This window comes from Rhodnius prolixus, unplaced genomic scaffold, assembly GCF_049639745.1.
Source record: "Rhodnius prolixus isolate KJV_2025 unplaced genomic scaffold, Rpr scaffold_3, whole genome shotgun sequence".
NCBI classification, from domain to species: Eukaryota; Metazoa; Arthropoda; class Insecta; order Hemiptera; family Reduviidae; genus Rhodnius; species Rhodnius prolixus.
Window position 1 is genome coordinate 10,865,169 of NW_027411603.1, and position 25,786 is coordinate 10,890,954.

At 32.5% G+C, this 25,786-nt stretch overlaps 1 protein-coding gene across 1 annotated transcript in view; it reads left to right on the forward strand.

Moving 5' to 3' along the window:
• Window positions 1-4,484: 4,484 nt before the first annotated feature.
• The window catches only part of LOC141453189 (uncharacterized), a 55,529-nt gene continuing 34,227 nt past the window's right edge, over window positions 4,485-25,786 (forward strand). The window contains exon 1 of the mRNA XM_074126043.1: window positions 4,485-4,642. The gene's annotated coding sequence lies outside the window, so the exon portion shown is untranslated. The remainder of the gene's footprint in view (window positions 4,643-25,786) is intronic.

A 25,786-nucleotide genomic window follows, 5' to 3' on the forward strand; every position in this document is an offset into this window, starting at 1 on the left:
CAAATTTTGGTAGTTGAAAGTAAAGCCTACCTGAAATTACTTTTACCTTAGTCTTTAATTCTTTAACAAATGTAGCTCAGTTCAGATTATACACAATAAAACAATTGAAAGAGGAAGAAGAAATTAACTTACTAAAGTATAATAATTGTAAAGTTGCAAACACAAACAAAAAGTGCAACATGTCATAAATCAATTCCACGAATCCGGTAAGAGCAGATGAAAAAATAAATAAGTTTGAAATAATAAATGAAATAGATTCAACTTATATGTAATTTTTGAATAATTGAACAGATGAAAGTTAACTTCCAATCAAATTCATGATTAAATGGAAGACAGTTTTTTAATTATTAATTTAAAGCATGTTCTTTCAAGTAGACTTGTAAATGCTGTTCAACTTAAGCAAATCATGAAGTTGCTTAACAAACCTAACGATTAACAGTAGAACGATTGTTCTTAATTAACTATTGAATCATTTTATTAATTAACTATTAAGTCATTTAAGATTGATCAATTGATTCCCACCATTAGGCGGTTACAAGTTTTTTATTCTCTCACCCGGAGCATAAATCTCAATAGAACTACTTGACTTAGTAACTAATGTCTTGCAAAAACTTTTTGAAGATTACACTCTGACCTATCAATGAACTAAATTTCTTGTGGTGATTTGCCCATGATATCCAGAGATAAACTCAAGTTACTCAATTCAGCGCCAAATCGCTAAGGTCTGATCTCATTATGAATTTTGTTGCCAACTGATTATCTGCACCGGCCGCATAACTAAAAGCGACCTCATGGGTAGTGTATCCGTCTGACCACAACCTCTTCTAACTATAATTGAGAAGTAAATCGTGAGACGTCTGGTTTCGGTTATTTGAAGCAGTTTGATCTACCCTTCTGCATTGATGTAAATCCCTGCACCTTCAACCGTCCACACCCAGCCACAGTCGAACTAAATAGTGATGGAAATCTAATGGTGTAAGAATGGATAGTGAGTGATATTCTAGTGATAAGCACCTAGACGATGCTGGCTGTATGCCAAAAAAAAAGGCAAATAAAAAATCTAAGGGTAGAGATAACATGCTTTTGAAAAAGCGTATGGACCATTTCAACCCGGTCTGAATAAAAATTAAGGCCACAAATCAACACTTTACAGAAAAGTCGATCTTACTATTGACTTAATACTCAAAAAGGCCTCTTAGCGATATCGCGTAAGAATAGCACAAACCCTAATGGTGGATGTTTAATTTCCTATAGTACAAGCAGAAACCTGTCATATGAGCTAAATTGATTCCAAATGGCATGATTTCCATCAAACAAATTACTTAATCAAGGAAGTCTAGCCACGTCCTATGAAAGTTTGCTTTTAGTAAGGCATACGTACTCTCCTTAGAGATTGCATACCTACATAAATATGTTATACTTAGAAACAAAAAATCGTCAGTAAGTGCCAAATTACTTTTACATTAATTGAATGTGAAATCTTTGAAATATTTGATTAAAGGTAATTATAGGTAGTATCCAACTATAGTAGTATCAAACTGTAGCACCATCTTCTGTTATAATCAAATTTTATTATAGACTGTAAACCTTTTTTTTTTTTTTTTTGGCATTGGCTTTTTACCATACAGCCAACTTTAAAGCTTATTCCTTCCTAGGATATTTCATCTTAACTATGTAACTTCTTATCCACAAGTTAAATTGTTAATTAGGTTTTAAATTATATTTAAATAAATAACAAATTTATTGTTCAGTTTTCAACCGTTTAATTCCAGCCGCTGACCATTCTCTGAAATTAAAACAATGTGATTGGGTGTAAAAATATTTTGAATCCTGAAATAGGTTGAGTAATGTTATTGGACCTTTTTAAAAGAAGTAAATAATCAAATAAAATAATGCCTTGAGTTTCAAAAGGAATTTAAATCCGCTAGACCAACACATAATACGTATGTAAAAACAAAAGTTAAGCAAGTAATTTCTAGCCAACACAAGCATTCAAAATTCTTTCATTACTAGGGTTCTTTTTAAGAGAATAGAAGGTGGAAAAATCTCCTATACAGCTCAGAGAAATCCGTAAAGAGCAAAGAGTTAAAACAGAGAAAACCAACTTATTTGTAGTTTGTAATTTAACAATGTATTTTGTATTCTAATTCGGAATACTGGCAACTTCATACCAATAAATATTGCAGCGCTATAATTACCGTCCAATAATGTACTGAAATAGCACTTAAGAGGAGAGTTGAACTTCTACCTCCCTTGGAACCCCGCTACAGTTTTCTGAAAATGTTAGAAGTAAAAATGATAATGAAATGAAGCGTGAATGAACAAAATTTAAAGGAATCCATTGAAACTTTCTGGTGAATAAAATAAAATCTGGCGCTAACACTCTTACCGCAAATTACGTAATTCAATTTTCTTGAAACTTGGGATTTATACTAAAGGAGTCATTAAAAAATTGTGTCTATTCTGAACCCAGTCTTCAACTTTGGAATGTAATTAGCATATAGAAATCCTATAGTTAATACACTTATAAGAAGGCATACATTATACTAAATTATCCTTTTAACCATACGTCTACCATAAAATTGCCCTAAAAAGGATTTTCGTGGAATAATGTTTTATGTGAATGTTGTAGATCTAAAAGTGTGACGAAAATCGTAGGAATAGTTTTTTGAAAAACCAACTGACAAATCGTTTTCTTATAAACTAGTCCTTCCAGTTGATCGATTTAAACCAAAATCTTGTCGAGTCCTCTGGTGGCATCAAACTCGAACTTTTTACCATTTTTTGTTTTGAGATACGGCGGACATACGTATACACACCCGGAACAATGTATAAAAACCAAACTTTTGAACAATGGTGGCTTTGCAACGGATATTAACAATGAAAACTCAAAGTCGAAAATATGCCCGATTATGCTTTCTTCTTAAGAAAAAGAAGGAAAATCTGTTCAATAACGGGTCCTGCCTATCAAACGATTCTGGAGATTTTTGCTTGGGTTATTATCAGCCATCTAGACAAGAACGGAATGACAATCAGTCCTGTGCAAGAATTGTGATGATGGGGAATCACTATTTTAGATCAATTTGCCCAATTCACTTTAGATTTCATATATAATTTTTATTAATATTTTATAGGTAGAATACAGCAATTAAAGGAGGAGCGTTCTCCCCCCCCCCCAGAACCTCCCAAAATGAATGTTCCAGGTCAAATTTTTTTCAAATAAAATTGATGTACGTATGTACCTATGTAGGTTTTTGTTAAACCCATATGTTTAAGAATGAAATTAAACTGTTTCATCTCTTTTCAGATAAAAATCACCAAAAACTGAATAATCGAGTCGTATATAAGAATAAATCTAAAGATAAAGATTTTATAAAACTAAAGATTTAAATTATGAAGATTAAAGATTCGAGTGGATTCTGCCAATACGCTTGCTCCTTACACCTGTATTGCAGACTAAACCTGCATATCTTTCGTGTGTTGCAGTGCTATACTTTTAAGTACTTCCCAAAGTGATTAGTGCATACTAACTGCAATGTATTAACAGAACTTAGCATTGTGATTTCGTTCGAATAGAATTTCTTTTACCAAATGTATGAAAGATCATTTTAAGTATTTTTCATTACCAGCTATAATAATGAATTGAAAATTTAGAATTTAATTCTTTTTATTGCTATGAATTGATTAGATAAACATTTGATTAAGAGATGAATTTTATTAGTTACTAATTTTTTTCTATTTTGTTTATGGCGTATCTGGATCTAATGACGTTTAGTTTTACCGTTCATGTAGCCAGTAGGCTGTTGAAGTCTCAAAAATTCACTGAAAGCCCGTGGGCAGCGGGGTTGAGCTAGTCTGCCAAAATCATTTGCGAAAGTTACTTTGCTTATCTTATCTCAACTAAACCTCAGGGTTTCTGTGAAGCCTAAGTTCCGAAAAACGAAGAAAGTAACAAAGGGAGCAGCTGTACTTAATGTACATGAAAACAGAACTCACAACTCTTTCTATCTATTCAGGGTAACGGAAATTTGAAAAGTTCTATAAATTTTCACTGGTCGAAGAAAATGATAAGTAATAAATCTCGTAGGAGTCAACTGTTGTTGTTCTCTTCACAATCATGTTCCTTTCTCAAATTATAAGCACATTCAGTACTAAATTTATGAGACTGGAGAGCCACCAATTTATGATAACCGTTCTCGTGTTAATGTTACTAGATTCCTTGACGCCGGAGCCACAGCACTTTCAGCTGTAAATCTCAATAGAGTCATATATAAGAGCATGTTGATGGTAATAACAATAAGAAAAACTAAAATTTATGTACGAAAAATTTAAGTTTCCAAATTTATTGCCATAATTCTTTACCCCCATAAACAATAATTGCTTGATGAGCCAACTTAGAGATGGCCAGTTTCATTGCGAAATATAAGAGTGGATCTGACTCCCCAAAAAATGATTATACTTATTCTCCGGAGGGATGCAGACGCATGCGCGTGTATTACACCCACCCCGTCTTAGTATTCGGCTGGAATACTAAGATGTTTTAAGGAGGTGTCTTTAAACAAGTCAGTTGTGGTTAGCCAATCATCGCGTCCCTCTGAAACACATACAATCTGTGTCTTGGATATTTCGAATATCTGTACAGGTAATGCGATCAATTTACCATAATTTGGAAGAAATAATATATTTATAAATCATGTAATGTAATATGAACATTAATCTATTATACTATTTAAATAGTACAATAATTTAAATATATTAAAAATTAATTAAAATTACAGTTAACTGTCAATAAGAAAATTCGAGGATGAATTTTCCGAGGATTATTTTAATCTACTTCCATGCGCTTCGAATTATCTACTACAAAATATATAATCACTTATATTTCATTAAGGCTTAATTATTTATTTTTCTCAAAAAATTATGAAAATTTAGAAAAGTATATAAAAAATTATTTATATAGGCAGGTGAATAGATGAATTCCTAAAAATTAAACATTTTTTAATTTCTTGTGAATTCAAAGGAAAGTATGCTAATAATGTAATTTAAAATACATTTTAATTGTGAAGGTTTATTTAAATTTGAATAGACAATTTTAGAAATAAAATTGGCAAAAATTTATTTATATAATTCTCACCGTCACTTTGTACAAAACCGTCCTGATCAGTGAATTTAAATCATTTCGGGCAATAATCACTTAAAGCAATCCTGATAAAAAATAAAAAAAAAAATTAAAATTATGTCTTTTAAATTGAATTAAAATTTTTTTAATAAAAACAAGCCAATAATCTAAAAGTAATAGGTATGTACTCTAAATTTTTTTTAGATAATTTTATTTGGCTTCAATTTCAGGAATTGATGTCTCCATTAATCTCGTCGGAGATTTTGTGAACTGCTTTGTGATTTTCTCAGAAATAATTCTCAGATATGGCTGCTTTAAACTGCATTTTAATCTTTTTAGGCCAATCTTATGTTTGTGAAATTTTAAATATCTATAAAAAGTTTTGTATCGATAAAACAGAAAAAGATAAAAGCTTACAACTACAACTTTCAGAAAGATTTATGACAAAATAAAAAGCTAATAAAAAGATATACGTTATGTGCCGCATCTCTTCCCGAACAATTCCTGACGATCCTCCTTGACGTCTTAAGCATTAATGGCCTCGTGATTTGCTTCTGTGATTGTATGGTTCCGTGATTCTGTGTTGCTTTTGAGTACCGAAGATTCTTTCCATAAGAAAGAGGCCGGCGGTTTTTATTCGTATTTGCAGAGGTATGGGAAATGCTTTTTATTAAAGTCAATTTTGAACTTTTAAGAAATGTTTATATATTACATCTAACATATTAGAGTATAATTTGGATTGCAAGATGTATAATGGCTCAAACCTTGAAGAAAAGGACACATGATTAAATAAAGTTATTGAGAAAAATTTCACAGGAGCGCGATAGCGCTTCCGGGTTTTTCGCATATGCATGAAGGAACGCGATCGCGCTCCTCGGTACTCAAAGGATTAATATTGTACTGAACAACGTTGTTATAATCAAAATAATAATAATAAAAGAATCCTTATTAGTCACTGGTTTACGGAGTCAACACTACATTAGGATTACAAACCAGACTTCTTTTGTAGAATTCATGAGAAAGAGGAGGAATCTCATGACGTACTGTTTAGTGTGAGGAGGTTGCCTTAAGATCTTTGGTCTGACAGCTTCACAATCGAAGTGCTTAAAGTTTATCACCTTAAAGGTATTGTCCAGTTAGTTCGGACTGCTGTGTGTGTACATGAAGGAAACTGATATTGCTGTTTTCTTCATTCGGGGTAACTTAAGTACTCAAAATGGCTTCGACAGCACCAACCATAGGCCTTTCTCAAAAACTAATAATTACTAATATTTACGCCCACCAAAATTAAGCTTCTTTTTAATTACTCTTCATTATTTACTAATTAAATTAAATTAAGCAATTAAAAATTCACTAATTCACATAATCTACATCTACAATAACTAGATTTATATACTTATATATTTGACATGGAAATGTCATCTAAGGTTAATAAGACAGAGTTCTCTTCAAGGCAATCCGCCTATAATACTTCGGAAGCAAAATTTGGACAAGTTACAAGGTAACAGTTATTCGAGCGGAAAATATAAAAATCTTTTAAGGTCAATAAAAGAAAATATATTCGCATTGATCTTTTTTTTATTTGCACGCACAATATAACAAATAATTAATGACTCTTTTATGTAAATAATTTGAATAATGAAGTCACCATAACTTCTTATTTAAATATTTCTATTATTATTTTGTTTTAATTTTTCAGTTTCATTTTTATTTGTAATGATTTAATTTAAACAAATGACAGTCCAAATTAATAACAATCATAAACAGATTAATAAATAAATTGCTGGTTCGCTAAATTTGCAACATTTAGATGTGGATTTTAATTTATAGTTACGGGCAGGGAAATTAACTTTGGTTGGTTATGGTTAAGTTAAAGATCTGATAGAAACACTCACGTGACTTACTCTTCTAAGACATTAAGCCACTTTAGAGGGGTGAACCTTAGCCCGGGATTAGGCACTCCGGAGCTAGTGTGAATCCTGTGTAAATATTGAAACTAGGTTTACATCATAGTATTGCGAGGTATTACCCAATAACAGCACTTTTAACGTCTGGATTTAAATTTCGCACAAGTTTTGCCACAATCAACTGCGATAAGATGAAATTAAGTTTATATGTAACTAATTATAAAGTGAACGACGGAGTTGCATGAAGTAAGAGGCTGATTCTGTGTACAAGAAATCACATTCTGGATATTAAATCACTGAATATGTTCTTTATTAGCTATGGATGTACCCCGTTTAGGTCTTGCGATGGCAAGGGTTGGTGGGCCACTGCATACTGAGGTGTTGCACCAATCGGCGTGTCAGGAAAAGGAGTTAACATTGCAGCCTACACTGAGTTTTGAAAAGGAAAGATTAGTCTTCAGTGTACACCAAGAAACATCTCTCCAGTCTCTATTAATCAAATGGACTTAACTGGAATTGGAGGCTACACATAGATATTAGTCAAATTGCGTGAATTTTGAAAAGAAATTTTGGGCTTACTCCACGAAATCCATCTAACTATTCTCTAGATCTTAATAGTATTGATCGTATCATCGTTTTATTGTGATCCAATTGGAAAACATTGTAAATTTATTACTGAGGATATAAATGTGATAAAGGCGTTTCATTACTATTTCGATATATTGGAGAGCTGAATTAGCTGTCCAACGATACTAATTGTGTATTCAGTGGGTGACTGAAGGTTGTCCCAAAGTGGTACTCTGCCGGCAAGCCAACTAGGTCGGGGTCTGATGACCAGATTCCATTATACTTGTGGTCATCACTTTATTAGCTAATACTTATAATATTAATTGATTACCTGATAATGAAAAAGTAATCGCATAATTAACAAATCCAATTCCTTTTTTTTTAAATATAGTTAATCCCCAATAACTGTACAGTTGTTTACAGATAATCTTAAGATGGATAAGTTTAATGACATAAAACGATTTCTATTCGCTCGATGAGAATATGCAAATTTCAGTTTAATCTTTTCTCTCTCTCTAGACCGCGGCTTCACTACACTTACAACCCTCCTTCTCTCCCCCCAAAAAAGTCAAGTTCAAGTATTTCTCCAGTAGGGGATTTATAATCTTAAGTGGCAACAATCCCCTAATAAATGTCACGCATAATGCAAACGTGTTTGTTTACTAGATCATTTTAGTGAAATTTAACTGCTTGTTCAGGTAGATATTGTGTATAATTTTATCACCTTTTCCTTCACTATCAACTGGATATTCACTTTTTCTAATTATTCATTTTTTTTACCATCATCATTAGAAATCATCCAGCCACTTGACCAATTTTTTTTAACGCTGCTTTTAGGCATGTTTTTAAAATTATTTGAATCTATCCCATTTCCTCTGGAGTAAAAATTTCTGTTCGAGTTAATCTAGAGATCAAATGATGTGGTCGAGTTTGTGGAATAATGAAATTTTGGAATATTTTTGAGACTTTTTTTCTTACAAGAAGTAGTTTATGTAAATATGGTTTAAACTATGTATGATTTTGTTAGTTACAATAATTACGACCTCTCAACAATTACGTTTGCGCTAATATTTACAATCTAAAAAAAAAAAATGCACACTCCAAATAAATAAAAAACACTTCTAACAAACTGCTGTCCTGATACACATCGATCGTCGCCAAGAGGGTGGTTAATTATCTAAAGTTACGGCTGGTTACTATACTCTCGTTCTGGGATCAAAAATCAGGCACTTCTCAGAGATTCTGGTTCTTCAGACGATTTCTGGTTGGTGCACATAGGAAAACGAAAAAACACAATCTAATTGCGTTAGTCCAAAAAAAACTGTGGGTAAGAATAATCAGCTACTACCATAACGTCTCGAAATTCGCTGCTCTTGAGGTTGCAAAAGTACTCCGGATCGATCAAATGGCTGCAGAAAGAAAGATGGCACAGCTCCCATAAAAAATAATTAGCGCTCCAGCAACGAAATGAGCAAGCTCACCATGAAATATTTTACCTCCACAAAACTTCTGCGCTTTTTTGTTGTTTGTTTTAAAGCTAAGGTGTTTAAAAATTCTTCAGCTAATGTGGGATTTCCGAACATAAGTCTAAGAGAAATTATTTTGGTGGTTGATGTGAACATTACCTTGGCATTCATACGTCGGCAACAGGAAATCCTAGCACACCTTCTTAATAATAAAAAAATATTTGTGTTAATTCTTTTTTTTAAATATAATTGACGTATTGCTTCTAGAGGGACTTACTTTCCATTAACATCTTACATTTGCGTCATCACTATTTTTACTACCACTTTTCCGTTTTGGTCTAGTGTAGCTTCCGCTTTAAGTGAGAAATCGGCCTAAAATGGACAAATTAACCAACGATTTACAAAAAAATAGTTTTTGTTTTTTTCTTAAACATTGCGATTTTATTAACAATGGCTGCAACAACTTTCTATGGAATTCGCGTAGCTGTTTTCATTTTTATTTGCCCAAGAATTCTTCTTTAGGCGGTTGGTGTCTTCGAAGAAATGAAACCTTAAATATGCCTTTAAAGGGCTCAACAGTTTCTATCTATTTATAATAAGATGGAATTTAAATTTTTCAAACAATCTACTCGAAGTACAATTTTACAGAGTTAACAGCCAGAATTCTGAATGTAATGTTTAGCTAATGCAGTAATTTCATTGAGTGAGTCAAATGTAATCATATCATTTTAAATTACGTATATTTGGATGCTCGAGTGGTTAAAGGCTTTCAGGTCACTTAAGAAGTGGTGTCTAGAGAACAGACCTTGGGACGTCTCGTCTTTTTTACGTTTAAGAGTAGTCGCAATGGATAAGAGAGTTGTAGCCTGCAGGTAAAACAGTTTGTAATAAAAACATTTCTGTTGAACGAGAAATCAAGCGCGATAATCTATCTGGATCCCTTTTCCAGTTTATATGAGTTGTTTGAAAGACAATTGCTAGCTAATCATCTCTCATGATTTCTTGAACAACCTCAATGTTCAGCACGGTGTTCCTTTTGCGAGGATTGCGGAGTGTGCACTTCCTTTTCAACACCCTTTCTTTCTTCCTTAAACTCGTTTCACTAATTCTGTAGTACGGAGATTTCTTTCAAGTGTGAGAATAAACAGCGACGAATCTCAGCAGCACTAAAGAAACTTTATCTCAAAACTTTATTCTGCATCCTGTGGCTATGTCATTCTCTCAATTATTAAGTTATGCCCTGAATAAACGAAAGACAAGAAAGTCTCAAGTTCAATGCTTTCTTCCTGACCATCCACCACTAATAAGCTTCAAAACCTCAAACTTTAGCATAACCCAGTTATAAAGACCTCGTGTAAACTTGAACCATCTAATTTTTTTATATCATTTCAAGATTATGAGTTCTTCCGAAATATAATGTTATCGAATGTTGCTGGCTGGAATATCTATTTTTCCAGTGATCTGTTGTATTTCTTTAAGCTATCGTGTTGTAATTAAAAACAAAAAACAATTAAATCATTCACACCCTCAGTAGAATAGTCGGATTTGCTTAAAAATAAATAACTGTTTACACTTATTGCTCTGATAAAGATGGGGAGGAAATTCAAAAGTTCTGTGGAATAAATACTTTATAGAGAACAACCAGCCGCTTTAGACACTAAGTTGACTAGAACGAAGTTTAACATAATTTAAGTTTAAAAATTCATTTATTGAAATGCAGCGCGCATATTGACTGACATTCCTTTACTAAAATTAGAGTTAAAAACCCGGTTAGTGTGTCTCACTCTTCATCACTGTATTAAAGTTTATTTTGTATTCTGTTTAGTGATTTAATAAATATTAAAGCAATTGAAAGCCTTTCTGAACTATCAGTTCAACAACCTTTTAAATTCTTTTCAAGAATATTTGCAATTATTGATTAATTGGTATTATTCAAAGCGCTTTCATTCAGTAAATGATCTGAAAAGTTGATGATTTATGAAAAACAAAAGTTATTCTTCAAAGGGCCGTAGAATATATTGGCGAAATCACATGGCTTACATTCCGCGTGAAGGCAGTGAGAAAAAATAATTTTGAATAAGAGAAAGCGTAAGAAAAACGTATTCCAGGAGTTGCACGAAGTCTCTCATTCCCCTAGCATTCTCATCATCTCAAGATATGTGAGCTACAACGTTCTCCCTAATCCAGTACCAAACAAGGGATAGTCAAATCTATTTAATCAATTATCCCATTTCACCGAATCAACATTAGTTACGATTACAGTCGCGATTAGCCACTGTTCCGTTACCAAGTAAATTCTCGCTTGAATATCCTCTTAACTAAGACTATTACCTCGATGACCCAGGATTTAAAGTCTGATTTCCACTCAATCCCAGGCTCGCAGCAGAAGGGTTTCTCGATCTTAGAACGATTTTCTAAAGTGTCCCTCGCCAACACGTCCGCTTCCTCTATACCCAAAAACCAGCGAATCCTGGTACCCAGTTTAGAGTGAGCTTCTTCGAGTTTTAAAAAGCGGTCTGAAATTAAATTAGATAACAGCAGGATCAGCGTCAACATCCTGCTTACCCGGGCAAGTGCCGGGGTTCAATCGCTTCTAGGGGCATTTTCAGACATGAATTGTACAAACAGGGTGCTCCAAATTTATAGATACAATTGAAAACAAAAGGAAAAATGAGAAATTTTCCTTAAGTTTTACTGGAAATATAGATATTTCTGCTTTAGTAAATTAATAAATAAGTCACAGTTGGAATGTATACACAAGGTAGCCTGAATTTTGAGTTACGATTGCAAAATAATAGGAAAATAAGGAATTATCCTCGAGTTTTACTGGTAATGTAGTAATTTCTGCTTCAGTGAATTAATAAATAAATCAAAGTTGGAATGTATACTCAGGGTAGCCTTAATTTTGAGTTACGATTGCAAAATAATAGGAAAATAAGGAATTATCCTCGAGTTTTACTGGTATGTAGTAATTTCTGCTTCAGTGAATTAATAAATAAATCAAAGTTGGAATGTATACTCAGGGTAGCCTTAATTTTGAGTTACGATTGCAAAATAATAGGAAAATAAGGAATTCTGATCTATTTTGACAGGACAATACTTTGGGCAGTCCCATCCTTGGAGCTTGCAGGGAAGGCATTAGTTTGACTGACTATCTTAGAATCTCTCAATGAATCCACCTTCATCATTCGCCACATCCTCCTGCAGAAGAGTATGCCACATTTCTAAAGAGAATTACGCATGTATCCATTACCTTTGTGGCTGCAGTTCGATCAGCATTATCCTATATTTCCTGCTTACCTTTCTCATAGTTTAGAGATGCTGTGACCGGAGGTTTTAGAAACAAACTGAGCAAGTCTTGAGTACTTATTGAAGTTTGCTTTGACTCGTCAGCCTGCTGTAAAGCCTCTTCAAAGTTTTATATGACCGCTCCTGTTTTTCTTCTAAATCATATGACCACTATAAAAGATTAGATACCCACGCCGGGTGGTTTGTTGATCATGGAGGTCTTTCGCCTTCGACGCTTTAAAGAGTATGCGAAATTTCAGCGGCTGCATAGAGGTTTTCTCCCATCAAATTATTAATATACCGTGAGGCGGTACCCTATTTTTTTCACCCAACTGAAGAAGAGAGAAAGTGCCTAAATAGAGTCCAAGAATACAAGAGTATCATGTTTGTAAACATCAGAAATATGTGGGTGGGTACAGTCAGGAAGTTCATTAGACAGGAATACAAGGACTGTTTTTATACACCCCTTTTCTGTTGTAAGGTCCCTTGCTCTCGAATATTTAATTTATCCCTGCATTCAAAATGAGTAGGGTCAGTTATTTACAATAAAATCAATATTATTGAATGCTACAAAAAAATAAAAAAATAAAAGAGAAAAGAAATTCTATAGATGAGCCAGAGTTCTTGTCTCCTTCAGCGTATCCTAGTTGGACAAAGCTCTTCAACTATTGTCATTTAGATTGAGGTGATCGTATTGTGACCACCAATATAGCTGTCATTGTTGAAGTCATCCTATTCTCACTGCTGCTATCACGTCTCATTTTTTTCCTCGCCATATCTTGGACATTAACAGCTGGATTTTCATTCAAGAAGTAATTAACATTGTGTAAAATGATGCAATAAAAATCTTCAACCTCTAAAGACTAAATCCCATAAGTTTAAAATTTAACAAAAGTGAAGAAGGAAAATGGGCAGACAAAACTTTAAAAATATCTTGGTTTAGAATTTCACAAAGACCTCCTGGACCATGCAATTTAGTCAGATCTAAAAAAAACTCTCAGACACAGCTCTACCATCTAATGAACCGACTTAAACCTTAGAAAATCTCAATGCTTTAGCCAATTATGTACTCAATAATCAAATCTTGGCACCATATAAAAGGGGCCGGGTAACACTTCAATGAATAAGCTTCTGGTTTTCCATAAAAAAGTCTAGGAAACAGATACACAGGAGCTGGAAGTACCTACTTTTGAAGACTTCATACACAGGACAAAACTGGAGAATTTTATTACAAAGCTAGAAAACACCACAAAGCCAAACTATGTTCAATTTATGATTATTTCGTTTGTTTAAATTGTATGGTATTTTGTAAGGCAGAAACAAAAACTGCTGGAAAAAATTAAGCTGTTTTTCTTCTTATCACATTTTCATTGATCAGAAAATTACCGTGTATGTCCATCTTAAACTTTGTTATATTTCCTAACCAAGAACTTTGTTCCAAATCAGTTACATCCAAACTTTCTGATCTCTTTAATCAACATATCCTCCATTTATTTAAAGTGTCCCTTTTCTATACTTTTGTCTTATACGTTTATTTTATTTGTATTATTTCTTTGTCTGAATAACTTTTGCAGGTTGTATTATGTTTAGCAAGAAAGGAATTAAGCGACCATTGGAGCATTCTGCTTCAAGAATACAGCATTTCAACTGTGACATATTTTGTCAAGGGTTAAAGACTTGCTGCAATTAACAAAACTTTTGTTACTGTCAATATAATTGGCTAGAATCAATACAATTACTTTATTTATAAGTCAGCTTGTGAAAATGCCAGGACAAAACCTGCATGACCACTTGTTCTACCTCCAGTTTGGTTTACAACTGGAAGAATGTTTTATCCAGCCATCACTTGGTTCCATCTTGCCTCGTTATAATCATAATTCCATAGAAATTATTACTGGAAATTGCATTTTATAAAAGTGTTTTCAGATTTTTACCACTTAAATGTTCACTGGTACAAGAAAATATCTGCAGATTTTGATTTCAGAGAAACTTATTCACAACTATTTTTAAAAAGTTTTCACCTTAGACCATCCAGATCGATGTATTTAATCTCTTTTTGGTAAAGTATTTAAATCTATCTGGTAGAAACCAAAATGCTGTATGAACTTTGTTCCTTAGTTCCTTAAATTCTCTAACGATACAATAGTTATCAGGATTAAATTTTGTAACATAGTTGCTAACCATCTCAAATTAAACATATCTTAAAGCTTAGAATAAGAAATCGAAGAAGTAATTAGAAGAATAAAACAAAAAACGCTCAGGTCTACAATGTCCTCTCAACAACCTTGAAGATCAAACACTTGAATCCAAGGACATACATTGCAGGGGATTCTGTAGTATCAAATTTCTTAAAAAAGAGGGTGGAGACATCAAGTTTGAAGACCAGTTTTGTGTTATAAAATCTGGTTGTCCGGACAAGATTAGCCTGAGGGAAGTACAATTTTTCTTTGACCAAACACTTAATACACATATAAATTTTTACTAAATAGTAAATTATTTAATTGAAACTTAATTTATTTGTTTTTACTGATTTCATAATTCATAAAGTTGATGAATGTATTTTGCAATCTGCCAGCAGATAAATAAATATCTTCTTTGAAATTATGCTCGATACACTTAAAGGTCTTCATTGTTCTAATGGTTTTATTTTTAACTGCTTCTTAACGGCTCTCTGGGATTGAAGCCTGCTTCTTTCAATCTTTTTCGTACAGTTAATTATCTTATCTAAACTCAATGAACGTTACTTAAGAGTTGGGATGATGTTGCGTCAATTTAAATGTGTTATACAAGCTCCCAAGATTAAGGAACGATCTTGAACCTCGTTTACTAGTCTCTGGCTAAAAGCAGCCTTGAAATCAGTCGGCTAATTTAATGGCACTAGATAGGGAAATGGTAGATATATCATATAAGCTAGATTACTTTTTTGAAGTTGTGTAATACTAAGGGTAAATAAATTTGATAAACTTTAGAAGAATTGCAGCAAGAGGAAGTGAACAAGTTTAACAAAATGAATTAATGTTCATTAGACCAAATACTCAAGCAGAATACAGACATCGAATTAAAAAAAAAAAAAAGCAAGAAAAAATAGAGGTAATAAATATTGATAAGAAAAATTAGTACAGCAAGGGAGTGGAATTGAGCTGACATTTACAAGAAGTTAGTTTGCAGGTCCAGTAGTGGACCAACAATGAAATATAGCGTTCTGGCAAAGGTCGAACGGAAGATATATTATTGGCCGTTTTGTTGCCCGGGCAGTTCTTCTACCAGCTTTATTGGGTGTGGCCAGCTTCTTAGAGCATTACCCTCGAATTAATTGGATAAACACCAATAATCTGTCAGATGATCTTCAATAATAAATATGCAATCCTTATAAACCAAAGACAAAACACATCGCCCTGTCAGACAGTCAGAGGGGTTATTTCTTTTGTCTCCTTAGACAAGTATCAGTAATTTTTTTGAAGTAAATGCTCCCTCTTAGTGTCCCTTTGATCTGTAAAGTCCCTGAAGTATCCGAAGTTAACTGAGAAGGAAAATAAGCAAGAAGAATATTTCTCAATTGCTTAATGCGGAAATTTAAATAAAATATTCTTGTTTAAAGGTTCTACGGTACAAACAAGGCCTCAGCCTCCTTAACCACTATTTACCACAGGCATAGTAGCTCTTCCCAACACTATATAAACATAAGGATGAATAAGGGTACTCCTACAGTAGGCCTTTAGCTAAGAGGAAGGCTATAAATTAGATGCTGGCAACTTTGCATATATACAGCTCAAATAATAATTTATTTTTGGTGATGAAATGCATTTATCTAAGATTACCAAATAAAAACCGTCCCATTTCTAGCCCTAGGTTGGTACCAACGTAATTAAATAATAAGCAAAGAAAATCATTTCGTTTTAACATTTCGGATTTGCCGATAACTTAAACAAATTACTGAATTCTTAATTAAGAATTCACCTGTTTAGAAATAAAGATAAATGGGCTAACTTTATTTTCAGGGATTAAAGAGATTAAAAAATAAAAGATTCTGCCACTTTACTGAAATATAATTAATGAAAAACAAATTAAAAGTAAATTCCTTCTTCTCAATTAGCATTTAAATAGAATATTTATTTGTCAAAATAAACTCTAACAAAATTTTTACATATATATTAAAACTGTCCGATATGACAGTTTATAAGGGTTGATCGTCATGTATTTATTAGGAGTAAGGGTAATTTGCATTTTCATTTTATTTGAGGATTCAAATTATAAGAAAATGGGATAATTACTGTTTCAATTCCGTAACTTACATTAAAACTTATTTGTTGGCTAAAAAAAAGTAGGTGAAGTTTAATTTAGTTACGTCGATCAAACCTAGCATATTTAATTTGTGCAAATTCTTAAAAATTTATTCATTGCTTAATGTTCTGGTTTCTTTTGGATTGAGAGGATGTATGGAATAATTCAGACACAGTTTCAGTATCTGCTTAACAAACATTTTTGTAGTTATTTGGTTTGAAAACTAACTGTATGTGCTTAAAAAGCTAGGTTTTTTTTAAAGTGAAGCAAAGAGTTTCGTATTGAAAATTTTGGGAGTAATGGCCATAAGCCAAGTCCACCACGACTCTACGATTCTCTGAAGTGTATTATTGACTGTGGGAACAATAAAATATAAAGAGATTCAAGTGATGAGCTCGAGTCTGCCTGTGGGTTCGCTGTTCTCAAATAGTTGCAAACATCAACTATCTCTGCAAATTGGAGCGATTGTTGAGAGTGTTAGTGTGTTGTTTGTACGAATCTCGGCACATATTCAGAATTGTATTCATGTATCTTAGTTCTGGTCTTGAGACACCTAAGATTCATAGAAGATTCGGAACGTAAGTAAGAGGGTTAAGATCCTTGTTATTAAATATCAACTGAGGATGCAGCAAATATTGCTACATCCAAATGTATATTCAAAATAACATAAAATAAAAGTATTTGAGAAATGATAAAAAGCGTGCTCTTTTCTTCTTTGTTTATTTGCAAAGAAATTTTCTCTGCAGCTGGAAAGATTTGTGTGTGTGTGTGTGAATTACAGTTATTGCCTTCTTTTTGCCACCTATCCAAATTTGTGAACTGTCAGGTGTTAAGTGGGCAAAATTGTTTTCTCCTCTGTCCCACTAATAGGGAAGAATGTTTGTTTTTATGTATGTGCGGAGGCGTGTGATTGATTTAGTTTGATTTATTAATATCCATAACAAGTGGCCTCCATTCGTTTTTAGAGGACCTTGGCCTTAAAAAAAATCATATAACATTCCTAAAGGTTATTTAATAAAAAATAAATCATAGCACAGGGTAGATTTTAAGGAAAGATAAAGAGAAGCCAATATATTATTTTATTCTAATTAACCGTTACACCATCAATAAGAAGATAAATATCATTTTTCTTTTGGTTTTATAAGTTGTTCTTCCTGTCTATAATTGGTTGCAACTTGTTAGGTAGTTGTAGAATATTTATTTTAAAGTAGTAACAGCCTCACCCCAAAATCTTGAGAATTTATGCCATTAAACATTTTTATATTGGTATTCCCACAATGTTTTGTCTTATTAATATTATTTGTTCCTAGATCTTAAAAATATCAACAAAGTGGTGAAGAAATTCTAATTATCTTTACGACAGAACAAAACAAAACGGAGTGCATCTTTCACGATCATTCATTACGGCTACCTATTGTGTCGAGCAGTCAGATTGTCTTCTATCAGTCACTGTGGGTCTCTGTCTTCGATTATTACTCAATCTCTGTCCGTTATACGATTGGTAGGAGTGTGTGTGTGTGTGAGAGTGAGAGAGAAAGAGAAATGAAGAGCGCTGCATCCTTGACAAGGCCGTACCGGAGTGGGAGAGGGTTCAATAGAAACGTCGCTCTCTGTATCTCGTACCTCTTGCAAGAATGAACAGAACCGATTCGGTTCGCGATTTTTTTCAGTTATTACTACCTCATTTCTTAAATTGGAAATTTTAATAGTTAAACTTCCAGTTCATGACAAAGTTTTGTGAAGAAGTCCATCAAAATTTGACGAAAAGGTTTTAGCAGATTATATTTTGTATTTCTTGAAATAAATCTAACATACGTTTCTATAAAAATTATTTGAGGTCATTGGCTCCAAGAGGTTCTTTTTGCAAAGCACTCCGGCCTCCGTATAGTTCTTTCGTTACAGACAACACAGTGAGCTGTATGAAGCTCTTGGAAAGAGAAAATCTAAGGGCTAGCAGCGAGAACTCCACGTGGGAATCCAGAACGCTAACTAGAGAGCTAAATGTTTCTGTAAACATTAACTTTATTAATATTATTATTTTGCAACGAACCTAAACTTAAGCTGCAACATTGTCTCATGTTAGTTTAGGAATTTGTCATGCTTAATGTACACAATATAAAAGGTAACACAATCTTCAACACTTTTCCACTTCCATCCACGAATCCTTCCCAAAAAATGCTGAGCTTTGCGATGTTGCTTTGCTTTGCTTTACTGTTCTACGACCCACCTAAAAACTGAATCCATAGGAAGCGTGACGAATTTTGGGCGTGGTTCAGGAAAAATAAAAAAAAACATTGAAAACATAAAGAGGGTAATAATTGTATTAAGTTTTTTAAAGTTCAAGGCACTTAACGGACATGTGTGTATTGGTTAACCAATTTAGGCAAGATCATGTTCTGGCCTAAGACTCCCATTTATAAATAGAGCTCAATAAATTGCTACTTTTTTACTGACAAGTTTTTTGAGATCAAAATTATATATTCGAATAAAAAAATTAATGATTGTGTTTTCAATTACAGAGTTTTTTTTATTATTATTGGTAGTTTATATATCAAATGTTTTTTATCAAACTATTCTTTTTTATAAAGCTGTAATAGGAAGTTTAAATCCCGTTATGTAAAAACTTACACAACTTTCTTTAACAGAGAATTATCACGATTATCATTGAATTAGCATTTTATTTATTTTTGACAATATTGAAAGCATCACAATAGTAAAATGGTCCTCTTGAGAGTGACGTTGACTCTACCCTCAGAATCCTTTTAAATTCAATGTTCTCAGGAAATAGAGTTTTCAAACAAAAGATGGAGACGAATTTGTGCAGTTTGACTTCATGAAACTAACCACAAAAATAACACAGAAAACAGATAACGCCTCACTTACAGCAAAAAACTTAAGAAAAAATTCAAATAAAAGTGATTTAATGATGATAGTTAATCACCATTAAAGGCGCGTCAATATTTTGTGATGTTAAAAGCTAGACGGAGAAGAAGTTAGAGAATTAGAAGCTAGAGATGTTAGGAGCTAGTCTTCTCAGAGCTCTGCGGGCTACTGCATGGTGAACTCTTGTAAAAGCGGGAATGTAACTATCACCGGACAATTAGCAATTAAAGAAGAGAAAATCTTAAGGCGACGCTGGCCAGTTTCTCAAGACTATTCCGTCCAATTGATTAACTCTAATGTGATTTAACTTTCTATATAAATCTCTTGGATTAAGCATTAATCGAAAGCAAAAAGCGCATCGTCAATGCTACTTTCCCATTCCGTAATTTTGGTATTCCAACACTTCTCTGGAAAAGCTAATGCTGATTCACGCTTAGTTTGAATCCTACTTCGCTACCTCATCCCTTGGTATTTTTCTTTGGCTCTAGGTATTCAGAGGAGCTTCATTATACTTATATTTTTCGTAGTCTTTTTTTTTTTGCAATTTCTTAAAATCTTTGATGAACTCTCTGGATAAATCAGCTCTTTCAAAGCACCTGACTGTCGGAGGACATTCCTATTTCCTTCAAAACGTTAATTCTAATCGTCCTTAACATGCTACTCTTAGTAATCATCACTTATGCTTGAACCACGCTTTCTAGGGGTAGATCATTTTTAACATTCAAACTTCAGCTTCTGTATGTTAAGGCCAGAGGTTTCTAGAACCGTCCTGAAGCGAACTAATACCTTTGTATCCTCCGAAGTAAGAAACCATAGCTTAAACTATCTGTTCTCTACTGATAATTCCAAGCCAAATCTCGAGCAGAGGAGAGCAGGACCGGTTCAATCCTGCTGGTCCTCATGACCACTGAGTGTTTGTCTCAAAAACTTTAATTCCACCCTCCCTTTTGGTCATACTGTGGAATGCTTTCATGGCTTCGCCTATAATGACCATGTAACAAAGTTTTTTAAAGCAGTCTTCTAACATATTATTACAACAATTACTGGACCATAATTACTTTTATAAAATTATTATTATTATCTACCTTTTTTTAAGTATCACTACTGATTCTCAGCTAGTTCAGGATTACTTAGTCTTATTAATTTTGCTTTTATATTTCCAATTTTTTTTTTGTATCGCCGAGCTCCCACATCCACATTAACGGTCCAGCAGCACGATCTCAGAATCATCCGTGGACATCTGACTGTGTAATAACCAATGTTCCGAGTTCTGATCACCCGTCTTTTGAAGTCTATTCTAAATGGTGATCTTATTTTTATGTAGTTTGCAAAATTATTCATTTAGAAATAAAAATGTATTTTGGATTGACAGTATTAAAAAAGAAAAATGCCTTGAAATAATAATATTTAATAATTAAAAAAAAAAACTTTTCCTTTAAAACATAAATCATTTGCCACATTCTATAAATAATATTTGTATTTTGGCCAAATTAAATGTTAACAATGTTAAGAAAAAGTGGACAAGGTGAAGGACATTTTTTACAATGTATTAATGGATTATAAATATATTATTATTTATTAATTATTTACAAATTCCCTCCTAGCATTCATTAACTGTATTCAAAATAATAATAAACTAATATAAATTAGTCAGGAATTAAGTTATTAATAAACTGAAAAAGCTTTAATTAACACTTAACTTATATAATAATTTAGCATTAAAAAAGTGATTTATTGAATATAAATTTTGTTTTTACTTCTGTCTGTTTATTAATTAATTTTTTAAACAATCAAACCCGAAAAATTGGTTTAATATTCATGGCATTCTTGCTTTGAAGCGAAGGCTAAATTTTAGATATCTATATTTTTTTTTTACAGTTATCAAATAAATTTATGTTAGACAGTTTTTTGAGGAAACAATACTTTGTTTGTATCAATCAGATTTTTTTATTTATATCAGAGAAAGTTTGTTTTTAAAGTTTTTAAATGCTGTTTGAAATTTGGTTTTAAATTACCATTTTTATTGTAGTATTTTTTTTTTCTTTTTCTTATAATGTGTCTGATTTATTTATTCAACTAATAATTTAAATAATATTAGTACAAATGTTGACATTTAAAAGGAAGAGACAAAGTTGTTGAACTTCTTGTCCCTCAATTCATTGCTTATTTCTCTTGGATCTAACAAAAATGAAATGGTAAATTTTTGTTCCATTGCGAATTCCATGTTGTGATTGTCGGTGAAAGTAGGTGGCCTTTTCTTATTTGGATTTAAGCATGTTCTATTGATTCATCGTTGTGTTAATTGTACTTTTGCACCTTCTTACAAACTTTGATTGAACCATAATCTTTACATTTGATTCATTTACTTTTGACTATAAAAAGAAAAGGACAAGAATGGCAACTTAATGGATATATGTCCAAAATCTTATCAATACTCTCTGCAGCAGCTTATACTGCCTTGTCAAGCGGCGGGAGTACTCTATGAAACAGTATTCCCAAAAAGGCTGTATCACTCTGTCAACTGTAATTATTAACAGAGTGAATAAATAAATAATGTCCATAAATAAAATAAATGTCAAGTTGCGTGCCTCTCCAAGTACCAGAGGTAAAAAAAATCAGTAACAAGAGAACAAGTCTTCACTGAGGGATGAAGAAGACAATGACATCTGAAGAAATAATTCAACAAAGCAGCTTTATTTGTTTGTTAAACTTCGTTTTTAATAAACTTTGGCAACATCGCTACCATATCGTAATTGCAATCATCGTTATAAAACTAATTTCAAATTTCTTCTCTTAAGTTTGGGAATTCTCCTCCCAAAGCTCCTAAGAATTAATCCTTAATGTCCTCCCACAAATAGGATGTGTTTCAAAAGATATATTATCCATTTTGTCAAAACCAATCTCCATTACAACTGAATTCTGAAAGCAAATAAAAGAAAGATGATAAAGTAACAATAAATCTGGTAGAATATTAATAGTTTTATTATAAAAATAATCAATACCATTTGTTAATAATTTAAATATTAATGGACCATACTTATTGTGGAGAAACTGAGCATTTATAACTGAAAACAAGTATTGCAACACACACTGTACATGATATATATATTATGTTGAATGAAACGACCATATCATTGTTGACACACCTTTCTTTGTTATGGGTTAATTCATCACTAACAGAAGTAGGTGGGCTGTTTTAGTGTCTACGATGGGAACGAAGATCTGAGATATGCAAAGCGGAGGATTAGAGACCTAGGATTGTTGGATTTCAATATGTTCATTTTTGTCTACTTAAATGAGGAATAGAGCAATGGTACCTACACGTTCTATTTAGATTAGTTAACAGTCTCAAAATTTGTAGTGAACAACCCATTCTAATCATTTTTAAGATCTGGAAGCACAGACTTTACTACTTAAATTTAACATTAAATTTCCCTCTGAAGCCCGTATAAAACAGGAAGTATTTATTATACCTGCTTTACAATCCAATTAGAAACCAAATATACAAGCAAAATAAATTGTACTTGATCTGTACTTTATTCCATTATTTAAATGATACTTTAAAAGGTCAAACCATTCTTAAAGGTAAAGAAAAAAAAAGAAATTAGTCATGGTATACATTACAATCCCACCATTTTCAATAAACCGGTATCTGCTTCACTTACCGGTAACATCTTAACAATCCTGAGCGGGATTCAGCCTTCCTTCAGGCAAGAACATTCTTTCACGCAACTTGCGAAGGATCTTTGAAGGTTTTGGCTAATTTTTTCTCTTTCTTTATTTTGTTTTTGTCGTTTATCTTCTTCGACCCGCGCTCACGCAAATTCCCTCTTCTAAATTTGTTCTATTTCGAATTCTGGGACCTAAAAGCACTCGAAGCTCATTCGTTCTTGCCAAATCTTAGTTATCTGGATTATCAGAAGATAAATGTCATTCTAACTTTTCATATTATTCATAGCTTTCTTCTAAGAATATCATATTTAATCAATGAATATGATATGCTGCTATTCTTAAAATAATTGATAAAAAATGAGCATTGATTTTTTAAAAAATTATGTACAATAAATATCAACTTAGTTGAAATATTCTTATTCATGCGGATTAATTAAAGACTAGAACAAGAAGAGTGTAAGCACGTCTGAGTGGTTTGAATAATTTCTGTTCCAAATACAAAAATGTGAACCACTTTTCACTTCAGATGTTCTTGAAGATGTCAGGAGGAAGAGACACGTTAGGGATGAGAAGAGAGAATAGCCGTATTTTCAGCAGCCAAGTTTAAAGTTACTACACTAGGATGTAGAGGAAGATCAGCAAAGTAAATAGCGCATAAAATAGGACCCTGAATACTCCGGCATTCACAGGAAAGCAGGGAGAAAAGGAAGATCCTTGAGAGACTTCACAAAAACCGGATTTGAAGAAGAGAAAATAGCTGTGAGGTAGGATGCCTTTGATTTTCGACAGTAACCTGGGATGGTACACCTTCCCGTACCGTACAGCAAGGAGAAGGCTGGTGGTATACATCTATACAACACGATGAACCTACTGAAAAGTGGGGTACAATCCATATTAATTTGGTTCAAAACAAAATTTATTAAATATTTTTCTTAACACCTGAAATTACGATAATAATCAATAACTTTTTTTAATTACCAACATCATAGTGGAAATAAAAAAAACTTCTTAATTTGAAGAGAGTAAAAAATTACCTGTTCATTAAAAAGAACTTTAAACTGTACCATATAATTTTATGAATTTGCAAAAATTATATGAATCTGCTCCCTTTTAACGGACCACTAGTTGACAGATGGGTGTTATCCCATTTCACCTTCAATTAATATCTTTATCCCTCATGATTATATGAATAGAAGAAAGTAATTATAGACATAAGCTGAGTGTAACCAGAAAAACTTACAGTCCTTCTTTACACATTATTTAAGCAGAAATTCAGTTTTTTTCTCTTCTTCTTTATTCGCCTGATGGTTATTGTAAACTAGCCATCATTCAGAGCCGGCCCTGATAAACAGCGTAGCCTGAATTTTCTGATAAGATAGCAAAATAAAAGGAAAAATAAGAAATTCTCGTCTAGTTTACCGCAAATATTTGGATTTCTACTTCAGTGTATCAATAAATAAGCCAGAGGTGGAATGTATACGCAAGGTAGCCGAATTTCAAATTACTTCAGAAAATTGTATGGAAAAATAAGAACTTCTCTTCTAGTTTTGGACAATATAAAGAGAAAGATTACGAAAGAATCTTCGAATGAAATCTTTCGAGTCAAGCTAAATGAGAATTCTTTATTTTTCCATTAATTCTCTATTCGTAACTTTAAATTCAGGGTACCTTACTTGCACAATCCACCTGTGGCTTAGTTATCAATACTATAAAGCAGAAATCTTAATTATTCCATTCAAACTAGACCAGAATTACTTATTTTTCTATTAATTAGGCAATGTTCATTCCAAATTCGGACTGCACTGTCTCTACAATTCCCTTTTGAGTTAGTTATTAATTAATACATTCGAGTAGAAATCTCAATCGTTCCAGTGAATCTAAAGGTTAATTTCTTATTTTTCCATAAATTTTGCAATCATAACTCAAAATTCAGACTACCCTATGTATACATCCCACCTCTGGTTTAATTATTAATAAAATGAAGCAGAAATCCTAATGTTTCTGGTAAAACTAGACAACCATTCCTTATTTTTCCTTTTATTTTTCAATTGTAACTTCAGATTCGGTCTATCCTGTGAGTATAATCCAACTTTAGCTTAGTTATTAATTTATTGAAGAATAATTCAAATACTTTTGGTCAAAACTAGGTAAGGAATTACTTATTTTTTCTATTATTTTGTAATGGTAATTCCAAATTCAGTCTTGAATTGGATTGTACAAACATAGGTACTCCGGATTTGAAGTTTCGATTGCAAAATAAAAAGAAACATAAGGAATTCTTGTTTAGTTTGACCGGAAACAGTATTTCTTCTTCAGGGGATTATTAAATAAGCCAGAGGTGGAATAAGCCATAGGGTAAACCGAATTTGAAGTTATGGCTACCAAATTAATGGAAATTTAGGAATTCTCTTCTAGTTTTACTACGAAGATTGAGATTTCTGCTTTATACATATAATAACTAAGAACAAAGGAGGATTGTATATACAGAGTAGCCTAAATTTGGAATTACTATTGCATAATTATTGGCAAAATAAGTAATTCTTCTCTGGTTTTGAACAAATGAATGAGATTTCTTCTTTAGTGTATTTATAACTAAGCTAGAG